General features: G+C 35.1%; 1 pseudogene; it reads right to left on the reverse strand.

The window, feature by feature from the left end:
* Positions 1 to 616: 616 nt before the first annotated feature.
* LOC145163645 (berberine bridge enzyme-like 4 pseudogene) lies at positions 617 to 1,732 on the reverse strand (annotated as a pseudogene).
* Positions 1,733 to 10,274: the final 8,542 nt, after the last annotated feature.

The raw sequence follows: 10,274 nt of genomic DNA on the forward strand, positions 1-10,274 counted from the left end.
ATGATAACTCTACGGCGGGTTCGGTGTAGGCCGTCGGAATGATACATTTAACCTCTTTTTTTTTTCTTTTTTTTGTTTTTCATAGTACGTATCCCAAGTCTAAAGTTGTATTGACCCAAACTATTTTAATCAAAAACATATTTTTAGACAAGAGGAAGTATAAGAAAGAAATATGATATAAAATGTCTTAATAAGACAATGTATTTGTCGGATAAATTCATAATTAGAATTTGACCACATGCTTTTAGACATCTTTGTTAGCATGGAGATGATATACACTAGGAAAAGAAACCGACAGAAAGTAGCATTGTTGCTAGTTTTTCATGAAAACAATTAAAAGAATAAAATGCATCTGCTGAGTCTTTCTTCAACCGCTTAGCTGATCGGGGGTTTTAGAAAACAGGGATACTCTGTGGGCGCCTAAAGAAATTGTGAGGATCGACTTTGGCCTTGATTCGAATCACTTCTTGAAGTTGTCCCTCCTCTAGTATCTCTCACCCCAAACACTTGCTTCTTCATAGTTAGCACTTCCAACACCCAAATCCATATCATTGTAGTTGGAATATGCCTCTCTGGGGTTGTTTGACACATAACGCCTCATTAACGCATCCAAGCTTCACAGCCAAGCTATCCTCCTGAGGGATGTAGGGGTTGTGTCTGAAGGTTGACCGTTAAAATCGACAGTCTTGAGAATTTGTAACAACACGCCCGCTCTATGAGGATATGGAATTGCAGTCTCTGAGAAATCAGCCATCCTTCCGCCAAATGGATTGATCATCAGAAGCGCTGATTCATCGTTTTGGATAAGCTTTCTCCATATCTTTCTGAGCCCACTTACGGGGATGGGTGTCCGGACATAATCTGATTTGCTTTTGTTGTTCAGCTTGGCAATGGCAGATCGGTTCGTAAGAATCTGAGTCGGGGTGGAGCTTGGCAAGCCCCAAAACACAAGGGTCGACTGGACCATTCTAATTTCTTCACAAATCTCTCGGGTAACACCGAGCTCTGGAAATTTTCTGGAAAGCAACGGAAGCAATGTGTCGGTTGTGCCCTGATATATTCCTTCAAACATAATTCTTATGCTTTTCTTGGTGGTGTTGCCGATATATTCGGCAAAAACTTGAGTTCTTATGTGCAAATTTCTATCGATATTTGGTGCAACGTATTGATATTTATGGAAGATTTCGGTTGCCCCTTGTTCCAAAGTTTTATTCACTATAAAGACGGTTACTTTTTTTGGAACTGGAACCAAGCTCAGCTTCCATGCAAGAACAATTCCGAAACTTGAAGAACCACCTCCTCGGATCGCCCAAAACAAATCTTCTCCCATTGATTTCCTGTCGAGAATATTCCCATCAACATCCATGAAGCGAGCATCCAGAACATTATCGGCAGCAGTACCGTATTTTCTCAACAGGTTTCCGTAGCCACCACCGCCCATGTAACCACCAACACCCACCGTTGGGCAAACACCTGCCGGGAAATACAAGGTATCGGTCTCTCGCGAAATTTTGTAGTAGAGTTCACCAAGCGTAGCGCCTGCTTGGACCCAAGCAGTCCTTTTTGCTACGTCCACGTCTATAGACCTCATGTTGGTGAAATCAAGCATAACAAAGGGAACATCAGCAGTGTATGAGAGGCCCTCGTAGTCATGGCCCCCACTCCTGATCCTGATCTCGTAGCCGTGTTTCTTGGCGCAGTATACACATGTTTGTATAAGGGTTTCCTCCATAGGTATCACGATGACTGATGGTCTACGTGTGGAGGGCTTAAGGAACCTGGTGTTTTGAACTGCCACTTGCCAAATGGGTAGGAAGGAAGCATTGACAGGGGTGAAAATGAGTTGAGAGATGGTAGTCACATTCTTGGATTTGGACAGTAGGCAGCTTATTAGATCGCCAGAACTTGAGGATGATAAGGACGTTGCCCATGAAACACAAAACAAGAAACTTAGAACCATGAGCAAAACTGAAGAACTAAGTTGAGACTTCTTCATGTTTAGTTAATTTGGTGAGCTTGATCAATAGCAATGGCTTATTTACATAGAGCAGAGAGCATATAGTTGACTTCAAATGGGGTTATAAAAATTGTGATCAGTTCAAATTAAGGTGTTTGAAAAACCTCGGAACGAGGATGGTGATCAATTCAAAGGTGTTTGAAAAATGCGGGAAGGAGGATGGTGTTCAACTGATTCTATTTTAGGGTATACAGGTGCAGCGTTGAAGATATATGGCGTGTTAACTTATTCCCTATAGAGTGCTTAATTCGCATTCTAAAAACCAATGAAGCAATGAACAAATTGATATTACGTATGTTCAGATTTTTAGCCTTTCTCTTTTAACTTTCTGATTGAAATCTTTGCTAAAATTTGAACCACCCACGTTTTTATAATAATTATCAAACTCATAAATAGAACGTATCTCATCAAAAGTATATTTTTCTCAAACATAAATTGAAAATATTTCTTACGAATATATGTGGTTAATTTCCTGGCGCCGAATACCAAGTCCAGGGACTAGTTTGTAGATAAAAGGTTGACTTTGACTTTGGAATATAAGCATACAAATTACAAAGCGATTTTACTTTTAACACTAATTCAAATGCTGGGCTCCTCACCGTTCTTAATTAATACTCAAAACCTAAAAAATATGATTAAGTTTCTTAATTATACAATTTTAATACATTCTTATTTAATATAAGTAAGTTATAGATTTCTTTAGAACAACTAAAATTAACATTTAAAATCCCCTAAATAAAGGTAGAATATTCGTATAGTAATCAAAACACATAATCCATCACTAAAATAGAATAAAATAAAAATAGAAATCGTGTGATAATTATGCAAAATAAAATTTGGAGACTTATATGGTGAATTTTGGGGATCAAAGATCGGCAAATTGCCTACGCACTCAAGGCCTGTTTGGTTGCTACCGCCTACGGTCCCGGCCAAGGGTCGTTTGAAGGATTAAAGAATGAGACACTCATGTAGTTGGTTCTCTATCCAGACACAAGACCTGCTTGGCTGCTAACGATCATTTCAACGTCAATCAGTAGATTGTGATGAGACATTCAGGCCGGTTGTCAAACCAAAAAAAAAAAAAAAAAAAAAAAACACATTATCAGCAGTATGAAAGTCTGTCTATCTGCTAGAAAGTGGCGGATCCAGCCCGGAAGTCAAGTGGGGTGCATTGTTGACCGTTGACTATGTAAATTAATAATAATAATAATAATAAACACTTAAAAGTAGAATAACATTAAAATATTCAACTAAATGTCATTTTACAATTGAAATCTACGAGGGGACATAGTTAAGAAACGTTTGATAATACTTTCATTCGTGACCTTGGAAAATTCTTCTGTTTCAAGCGCGCAAATTTCACAATCATTTAAAAATACATCCGAAATCCGATTCCGCAAATCTAACTTGACAAGCTTCATCGTCGAAAAACATCTCTCAACCGTTGCGGTTGCAACTGGCAAAAGCAATGACAACTTCAATAACTGGTAAACCAAAAGAAAGTTAAGATGCATATTGCTTTCCACAATCACCTTAGCAAGGTCGGATATACTCTTCAAAGTAGCAAATCTTGCATCTTGTTTCATAAAAGTGGGGTAAACCCAAAGTTCATTTAGAATATTCAACCTATCTTTAAAGGTAAAATCATGTGGATAGAAATCGATCAACTTCTGTAACTTTGATTGGTCAAAGTCACAAAATGAATCATGTGGATTCAAACCTGTCATACAAATGAGCAATTCGGAACTGACTTCATTAAAACGATCACCGAACTCTTGAATTTGCATATCCAAAACCATGTTGAAACAAAAAAAACTTGTAATAATGGCGATTGGAGATATTGGTGTACTGTCTTCAGGCTCTTGGATTAACATAAACTTCCTCCATGTTCACCATTTGAATGTTATTATTCTCACAAAAAGAAGTGATATCCAAAATACGTGCATCAAACCCATCATTTCTCATATTTTTTTAAAGTTGCAGTGGTTGATTTTACCAAACTTATAACGGGATTAAAACGTCTTCCCCTATTTCCAAACATTCTTACACGGTACTTTTTAAGACGCGGTTGACATTGTCCTTTAATCAAATATTTTCGTCTTATATTGTCTCTTTAATTAGGGTGATAATCTGAATTTTTTTTCCTATCAGTCGGATCCCAAGGAATGTCACTTGAATCAATTTCACTCGATATTGGTGGAATAAAAGTAGGTTGGGCAATTTCAGCTAAAGATGGTCCTAATGAAGATGGTCCTGATGTGGATGTTCTACTATAAAATCTTTCCATTGCACCTGTTATTGGGTTAAACAAAAATACATTAAACAATGTTGAACACAATTACCAAAACCATTAAACATTAAACAAATACAAAGCACTAAATTAGAAAAGACCTTTAAACAAAACAGTTAAAGAAATTTAATTTTTTCCATCTCTGTTAAGCTTAGTTCGTTTCCCTGTTGTCCCAGATAACCATCCAAAAGCAAACCAAGCCAAACTAACAAATCCATAGCACAAATTAATCTTTTGAGAGTGTTAAATTAAAATAAAATCAGTTTACAAATCAAAAATCCCAAATCAGAATTAATAAACCATTCAAGTCAGTTCATCAAATCAAACCCATTTCGGAAAATCAAACTAAATAAAGGGAATAAACTTACAACGATGGCGGCGATCGAAATTAGACGATGGTGGTCCTTTTGCGTGCGACGGTTGATGGTGTTGCTCAGCAAGTAGTGAGCGAAGTCCATCACTGCGTTGGCAGCGCTGCAGCGGTGTTGTGCAGTAGTGATAAGTTGCGGCGATTGAAGACGATGATGGCGGCTGTGGAGTACTATATCTAACTACAGACCATGAAAATTTGACATTCGGAGTTCTAATAAATTTATTATAATTTTTGAAAGACAACTTATGAAATATGTGACAATACATACCAGTTTAAGAAGATTGTGAATTATACCCTACAAGAAGTTGGAATTTGGTAATTTAATTCAACGTTTACAGAAACTAGACTCATCAAACTTTCCAGAAATCTAAAATTTATGATTTTTGGAGCTTTCGATATTCTTGTACGATTTTTAGAAGTTCGAGGATACATTCAGTGAAATTGATCATATTTACCTTTAGGTCACTTTAGGTGTGCCATGAAGGACTTAATGATTAAGCTTTAACATTAAAACATTTATCATAATTACTGGTTACTTATTAGGCTATCAATATATGTAATTCAACTTAACCCAAACGTCTTGATTCTTGGCTTAATGAGCATTTAGAGTTAGGAACTTGACATAAAAAAAATCATCTTATTATGGTTAAGTTACAACCCATTACGCTCCTTATGATACCAAATGTCTTAAAAATCGAGTCCCTCATAAAACTACCACCTATTGGTGGTCGGATGGTGGTGTTGTGGTGGTCTATAATGGTCAAACTACCCTAAAACATAATATGATGTTGATTAAGTATAAGTGGAATAATTGGAAAATAATGCTTTTACATTCATTTGTGAACCATCAAAGTAATACAACCATAAGCGCATTTGAAGGGTGGCCTATGGTGGCTGAAACAAACACACACACACATACACATACATTTGTATCAGGAGGTAGCTGGTGGTTAAGGGCGATAATCGACCACCAACTTCACAAAACAATAGAAATCGAAGGGCCAGTGGCAGGAAGTAAACGCACCACCCAAAACACCCACTTTGGGGCTGTTAGTGGTAGAAGGAACACGCCGACGATCATGGTTGCGGAAGTAGTGGTGGCTATTCCCGGTAGACAAAAGAAAAGGAAAAGAAAGTGGAAATGAGATTATTTGATACTTAATACGGTTTGATTACGATCTTTACCCGTGAGTACCTTCCTCCTCCGGTAACTATCGTCGATGAAGATCTTGACTCACTCTTCTTCAAAATCCATTTGTTGCCTTCTTTTATTATTTTTTTTTTCTTTTTTCTTGATACTCATCCTTGGCACAAACGATCAAAAACTATGGTGCTTGAGTGGAGCTCTTAAGGGCGTACATAAATTGGAGTCGGCCACAAGAAAAGTGCCCAACTCTCTCCCGACGATCTCCAAGAGAGAAATACAGGTTTTACAATTTCATCCCTAATTCTCCCATAACGACACTATCTACCCAGAAAACAAATTTCTTGACTAAAGACATATTTACAACTTGTCACATTCAACCCCTTACCTTAAATTTATTATTATTATTATTATTATTATTGTTATTATTATTATTATTATTATTATTATTATTATTATTTTATTTTCACATTTGTTATTTTATTTCTTAAAATTTATTGAATGCCTTTCATTCGTTCTATTCACTAAAAGTTCTTTAGAATTTTTATCCATAATTATAATATTATTAATATTAATTAATGCTAGTTTCTGGAATTTCTAACGAGAATTAGGACGTTACATCCCACCTCCTAAAGCTACAATTGTTTATTGAGGCAACATTATTGACATGTACATTACATATAATTCGGTTCAATACTCGACCACTAAATACTCTTAATACATAGAGACTGCATTTATTTTTTTCTACCACATTAACGTAAATTCGGTCAAGCTCAAAATAGGCGGAAATCTTCATGATTGGTTTATTGAATTCTCTATTCATTGATTTCTAATTAAGTTTGATTATTTGAAAAAGTCTCCTCTCCTAATCAAACGATCGCAGGTGTTAGTGTATAGCCTGCCTATGGCCGGTTCTTTTAAAAGAGTTATTATATTTGTAATTATGAGATTTAGATATCGAGGAGAAGATCCACAGTTACCAAATGTTTAGGCACGCAAGAAACAGAAACACGTCTAGTGAATTTGATATAATAGACCTTGCTACACTTAAATTATATTTTAGGCATCTCCTGTTTATTCACCTATACGGAAATTTTTATATCAACAAAAGTATAGAACAGAGATTCTATGTGTGTTATTATAGTACAATAAAATCTCATAACTCCATTCGAAATAGTTCAAAAATTCGATTCGATAGGCACCTTGATAGATTATCCTAGTTTATATCGTAGTTTAGTCGGTATATCATAGCAACGTCTATCATAGTAAATTCACTATTGAACTTACTATTAAAGAAGGTCAATGGAAGACATTGTGAAAATAATGTCACATGCATATAAAAGTCAGGATATGGTAGCATGGAATGATTCTCAGATAAAAATAGATGGATCGGTTTGGTTATGATGAAAATCGATGTTAGTAGCACTAGGAATTTCATCTTGCCCATGATATGGAGCAAACTAGACATCTATATCTAACTACAGACTATGAAAATTTGACATTCGGAGTTCTAATGAATTTATTATAATTTTTGAAAGACAACTTATGAAATATGTGACAATACATACCAGTTTAAGAAGATTGTGAATTATACCCTACAAGAAGTTGGAATTTGGTAATTTAATTCAAAGTTTAGGGAAACTAGACTCATCAAACTTTCCAGAAGACTAAAATTTATGATTTTTGGAGCTTTCGATATTCTTGTACGATTTTTAGAAGTTTGAGGATAGATTCAGTGAAATTGATCATATTTACCTTTAGGTCACTTTAGGTGTCCCATGCAGGACTTAATGATTAAGCTTTAACTTCAAAACTTTTATCATAATTAATGGTTACTTATTAGGCTATCAATATATGTAATTCAAGTTAACCCAAACGTCTTGATTCTTGGCTTAATGAGCATTTAGAGTTAGGAACTTGACATAAAAAAATCATCTTATTAGGGTTAAGTTACAACCCATTACGCTCCTTATGACACGAAATGTATTAAAATTTGAGTCCCTCATAAAACTACCACTTATTGGTGGTCGGATGGTGGTGTTGTGGTGGTCAATAATGGTCAAACTACCCCAAAACAAAGAATGATGCTGATTAAGTATAAGTGGAATGATTGGAAAATAATGCTTTTACATTCATTTGTGAACCATCAAAAGTAATACAACCATAAGCGCATTTGCAGGGTGGCCTATGGTGGCTGAAACAAACACACACACACACATCGGCAGCAGGAGGTAGCTGGTGGTTAAGGGCGACAATCGACAACCAACTTCACAAAACAATAGAAATCGAAGGGCCAATGGTAGGAAGTAAATGCACCACCCAAACACACCCACTCTTTGGGGGCTGTTAGTGGCAGAAGGAACACGTCGACGATCGTGGTTGCGGAAGTAGTGGTGGCTATTCCCGGTAGCCAAAAGAAAAATAAAAGAAAGTGGAAATGAGATTATTTGATACTTAATACGGTTAGATTACGATCTTTACCCGTCAGTACCTTCCTCCTCCTGTAACTATCGCCGACGAAGATCTTGACTCACTCTTCTTCAAAATCCCTTCGTTGCATTCTTTTATTATTTTTTTCTTTTTTCTTGATACTGATTCTTGGCACAAACGATCAAAAACTATGGTGCTTGAGTGGAGCTCTTAAGGGCATACATAAATTGGAGTCGGTCACAAGAGAAGTGCCCAACTCTCTCCCGACGATTTCCAAGAGAGAAATACAGGTATTACAATTTCATCCCTAATTCTCCCATAACGACACTATCTACCCAGAAAACAAATTTCTTGACTAAAGACATATTTACAACTTGTCACATTCAACCCCTTACCTTAAATTTATTATTATTATTATTATTATTATTATTATTATTATTTTAGTTTCACATTTATTATTTTATTTCTTAAAATTTATCGAATGCCTTTCATTCGTTCTATTCATTAAAAGCTCTTTAGAGTTTTTATCCATAATTATAATATTATTAATATTAATTAATGCTAGTTTCTGAAATTTCTAACGAGAATTAGGACGTTACATCCCACCTCCTAAAGCTACAATTGTTTATTGAGGCAACATTATTGACATGTACATTACATCTAATTCAGTTCAACACTCGCACACTAAATACTCTAAATACATAGAGACTGCATTTATTTTTTACGACCACATTAACCTAAATTCCGTCAAGCTCAAAATAGGTGGAAATCTTCATGATTGGTGTATTGAATTCTCTATTCATTGATTTCTAATTAAGTTTGAACATTTGAAAAAGTCTCATCTCCTGATCAAACTATCGCAAGTGTTAGTGCATAGCCTGCCTATGGCCCGGTTCTTTTAAAAGTTTTATTATATTTGTAATTATGTGATTCAGATATCGAGGAGAAGGTCCACAATTACCAAATCTTTAGGCACGCAAGAAACATAAACACGTCTAGTCTTCTGATTCTTGATTCCGATCGATCTCAGCCCACATGACTAGTAATTGCAACACGATGCTTCTCGTTAACAAAGTAATATACTTTTAACGTTTATTCAAAAATATTTAACGAGACCAACTTAACCAAGATATAATTAGTCATCTCATACCTTCAAGACACAAGTCTTCCTATTGAAATGGAATCTATTAAAAGGAATGAGCGCATCATATGTATTGCCTAATTGACTATTTCTAGCTAGTGGGATCAGAATGCTTGGTCGCATGCATTCTACTATTTAAATTTAATTTGTTCAAATTAACAAATTAACTAACTTTTTCTTCAAAGATGCCACTTTTGATCAAATCAATTTTTATTTAAAAGTAAGTGTCAAACGAACAAAAATTACTCATGTTATTTATGCCATCAAAAATTATTATACTTACTTAATTAAGTAATTTATTCATGCTGTTATGCAGAATTTGGCTTCATTAGCACCAGCATCCCATGCATTTATGTTCCCCAACTTATAGTCTAATACCATATGGGAAACTCTATATCAACGTCCATGCAAGGATCCCATATACTTTGATTATTCGAGAATTAAGCATTCCAAACAAAGTTGTTGTGGGTTTGAATCTCACATACTAAAAATTTGGTGGCCAGCCATTCTAAATAAAGTTTATATAATATCTTATAGATTTTATACGTTTAGAAAGATTTAGCTGTGAAAATTCAAAAATAAGGTTAATGTTTTAAAGTTATTGTCCTGCCAAAATATTGATCATAATGTTTCAAAAATAAGGTTAATGTTTTAAAGTTATTGTCCTGCCAAAATATTGATCATAATGTTTCAGGATTTACCCCCACATGATAACTCTACGGCGGGTTCGGTGTAGGCCGTCGGAATGATACATTTAACCTCTTTTTTTTTCTTTGTTTTGTTTTTCATAGTACGTATCCCAAGTCTAAAGTTGTATTGACCCAAACTATTTTAATCAAAAACATATTTTTAGACAAGAGGAAGTATAAGAAAGAAATA

This window comes from Lactuca virosa, chromosome 3 (assembly GCF_052849685.1).
Source record: "Lactuca virosa cultivar CGN04683 chromosome 3, Lactuca_virosa_CGN04683_v6, whole genome shotgun sequence".
Classification (NCBI taxonomy): Eukaryota; Viridiplantae; Streptophyta; class Magnoliopsida; order Asterales; family Asteraceae; genus Lactuca; species Lactuca virosa.